We start from the raw sequence: 3,889 nt of genomic DNA on the forward strand, positions 1-3,889 counted from the left end.
TCCTTAGATTAGGGCAATGGTTTTAAGACTATGATGAGATCATACTAGTGAGACTTAAAATCCTAAAATCCTAATCTTAAATATTCCCAGTCATTGGTACATTGAGTCGGGGATCAATGATTACCGGAAAGACTGGCATGTCTTATGTATGCTCGATGCAGAGGATGATTGATCTCACAATCATTTGTGTGGAGACACTAATACAAAGATATGGGTGCTCATTAGAAGAATGAGTTCACTGAATTGACCTACAAAGAGAAATCTTATGAAGTCTTACTTACATGTCAAAAGATGATTCTCTTAGTGGGAGTTGTGCAACTGATCCTTTGACCTGAGATCACCATGGTATCTTGTGCATATGAACCTATGTTTTGGTTTACACTCATTCATGACAATAAGTTATGTACGAGGTCTTCTGGATATGGTGGATTGTGTACGAAGATTATGAGTAGATCAACAAGGAATTAATCACTTCTAGTAAGAGAAGATAGCATCCTATTTATTCTAATCATATGATAATTCAGGAAGCCTTTGATCAAAGCAGAATAAAAATTAGAAAGAGTTTCTAATGTTTCATTATTTGAATTATCATTAAAAGATTGAGAAAAATATGAATATGAAATTGAGTTTGACATATATTCATACTCATATACATATTTGGGATGCAGTTTGATTAAAGGATTGAATTGCATGGTAACTTGCCACTGAAGGGTATTTTTGGTATTTCCACCAAATTCCATATTTTCCGGGTAGACATGACACGTTGCTAGACGTCAATCTTGTCTTATAGGTTTGATCGAATTAAAGAGTTTAATTCGATCACCAATTAGAAAGGATTCTAATTGTTAAGTTCGGGTTCGCGCAGTTTGGACTTAAATCGATTAGAAGAGTTCTAATCAAGTTGGGTCAACTCGCACTCACACCTATTGCTGGCTAAGTATGGAACCCAATGGGTCACACACAAGAAAACTTATCAAGGGTCTAATTGGATTAGATCATGTTTGCAAGATAAACATCCTAGCAGGTGTTGCAAACCTTAGCTCCTGATTCGAACTGGATTCGAATCTGATTCGAATTGGATTCGAATCTGATTCTTAATTGATCTAATTTGATTAGATCATATTCTAATATGGGTTAGCCAAGAGTTGGCACCTAATTGGCTTGGTTTGAGTCTAATTGGATTAGATTTGATAAATCATTCATTTTTGACCGTTGGATCAACATTTGGATGAAGAGATGGATCAAATGGATGGCACCATGAATTGGAGCCATTGGATTTTCATCATAGGATGATGGGAGATCGTGATGACGTGATGGATATCATTGGGAGGCGTGGAGATGAAAAATAGGTGAAGGAAAGAGAGAGAATACGTGAAGATTAAATGGATAAGGATGAACCATTTATTTGATCTTATCCATTCTCTCTCTTCTCTCTTCATCACGCCTAAGGGATATATGGCGCCTTCTTTCATGGCCTTTGGATCATCATCAACCCTTGATGAATGGATAAGGTTGGTTCCTATTTTTCTTGCGTGAGAAGAAGTGAAGAAAGGGAAGAGTACGGCGCATTTTCATGAAGAGGTGCTTAGGGAATCAAGCGCCACATCATAAGCGCTTGATCTTATCCTAACCACTTTTGATACGCCTCTCCCTATTTTTGTGGCGCCTTCTCTCCTCTTATCACGCCCCATCTGAAGGATGTGTGGATGGGATGCATCCTTTGGTGATGCATCCCCACGCCATCTATAAATAGGAATGCTCCCGGTGTTTTCTTATCATCGGAAATCAATCCAACTCTCTCTCTCTCATATCCCTTCTTTCTTACATTAGTTTCTTTCTTTCTAACATTGCTTCTAGTGTGTCCTAAGCCAAGACAAGGTGGTCTTCCTTAGGACAAAAGGATTAGAAGTGATTTTAGAAGGCTAAAGAAAAATAGAAAGGAAGGAAAGTGTTGCCCAGATAGACAACCCAAGAGGGGGGGTGAATTGGGTTTTTAAATTAACTTAGCTAATTAAAACTTTGTGGATGATTAACGAAATACTATAGCCAGTTATTTAATTAAAGCTAAGTGCTGTGAGTAATGTGTGGGGAAGAAGATGAGAGACAATGCACTACAAACACAAAGTTTTATAGTGGTTCGGAGCTAACCCTTGCTCCTACGTCCACTCCCCAAGTCTCACTTGGGAATTTCACTATAACCCCCTTGGATTACAGCCGGTTGTTTTGCAAGCTCACAACCGAACTTGTTGTTTTACGAGCTCACAACGAACTCGGTCAGTTTTCCCAGGCTCACCGACTAGAACCAACCCCGATTGTTTTCCCGGGCTCACAATCAACCCTTACACTCGTTGGTTTTAAACCGGCTCACCAACCAACCTTAATCCCCTTGATTCAATCCCCCGATTGAATCAAGTAAATACACGAGATAGAAGAAAACAGAAAATAGCTTCTCAAAAAGCAGATTTAAAACAATATAATCGTAAAGGAGTTAGAAGCCCTCAAACGCTTTTAAGATGGTGAAGAGGTGTGGCTTCTGGAACTCCGGTCTCCTCTTGAAAGAGTGATCGACTTGAAAGCAGGAGGAGGAAGCTTTGAATGCTGGGAAGATGTTGGTGGAGCAGTAAATGCAGATCTTCCCTTTTTCTCGTTGAAGAGCACTTAGAGAGCTTGAAGACTTGAATGCTAGGAGTGGAATATGTGTTCTCTACCTTGCTACAGTCTTCTGTGGCTATTTAAGTCAACCCCCACGGAAACTAGCCGTTACTCTGCTTTTTCTGGCCGTTCTGCACACTCTGCGCAGCCTGACAATGTGACCGTTGGTGGGTTGGAGTCGACTCGCGCGATCAGTAGTCGACTCGGCTGTAGCAGGAGTCGACTCGAGCTTCTCCGGAGTCGACTCGGCAACTGTTCCCAGTTTGAATTAAAGTTGCCGTCTTGACTGGGAGTCGACTCGTCTTGACCCGGAGTCGACTCGCCAACTTCTGGCGCTGACCTGGCAATTTTGGAGTCGGCTCATCCTCTGTAGTCCGTGGATCCAAATTTGAATTTTGTCCACTCGAGTCGACTCGACTGTCCTGGGAGTCGACTCGAATCTCAGAGCCCGAACTCCCGATTCTCTGTCTTTTGGCTCATCCAGTCTTGGAGTCGACTCGAACTTCCTTGGAGTCGACTCGGCTCTCAGTTTCCGAAAGTTGGTCTTCTGCCTTTTGACGTGAAGCTTGTCTTGGAGTCGACTCGAGCTGTCTGGGAGTCGACTCGAATCTCAGAGGCAGTAACATGGTCTTCTGTCTGTCGATGGTCGCACAGTCTCGGAGTCGACTCGCGTACTGCGGGAGTCGACTCGAATCTCAGAGTCCATAAAACGCTCTCTGACTTTTTCTTTGTGTACCGCTGGGAGTCGACTCGCGTTCCACTGGAGTCGACTCGAATCTCAGAGTCCATAAAACGCTCTCTGACTTTTTCTGTGTGTACCGCTGGGAGTCGACTCGCATTCCACTGGAGTCGACTCGAATCTCAGACCTGAAAAACTGCTCTTTCTGTCCTTCTGTCTGTTTTCAGTCGGAGTCGACTCGTACTGATCAGGAGTCGACTCGAGCTCGTGCCAGTGACCTTGATACGCTTGGAGTCGACTCGTGAAACTCGGGAGTCGACTCGTATCTCAGACATTGGTTCATGCAGACTTCTTAACTTATCCAAAATGCTATGAACCAAGTCTAGAGACACTTGGACAGGATTTTCACTGAAACACTCAATTGAATTCATTAGTAATCACAAGATATACTCAAATGCTTTGAGCTCATCAAAATCAAACGGGGTTTTAATCGATCACTCCACAATCTCCCCCTTTTTGATGATGACAAAACTTTGAGTATATGTAAAATGAGTTGCT

The sequence above is a fragment of the Phoenix dactylifera genome, unplaced genomic scaffold, assembly GCF_009389715.1.
Source record: "Phoenix dactylifera cultivar Barhee BC4 unplaced genomic scaffold, palm_55x_up_171113_PBpolish2nd_filt_p 000686F, whole genome shotgun sequence".
In the NCBI taxonomy this organism is placed as follows: domain Eukaryota; kingdom Viridiplantae; phylum Streptophyta; class Magnoliopsida; order Arecales; family Arecaceae; genus Phoenix; species Phoenix dactylifera.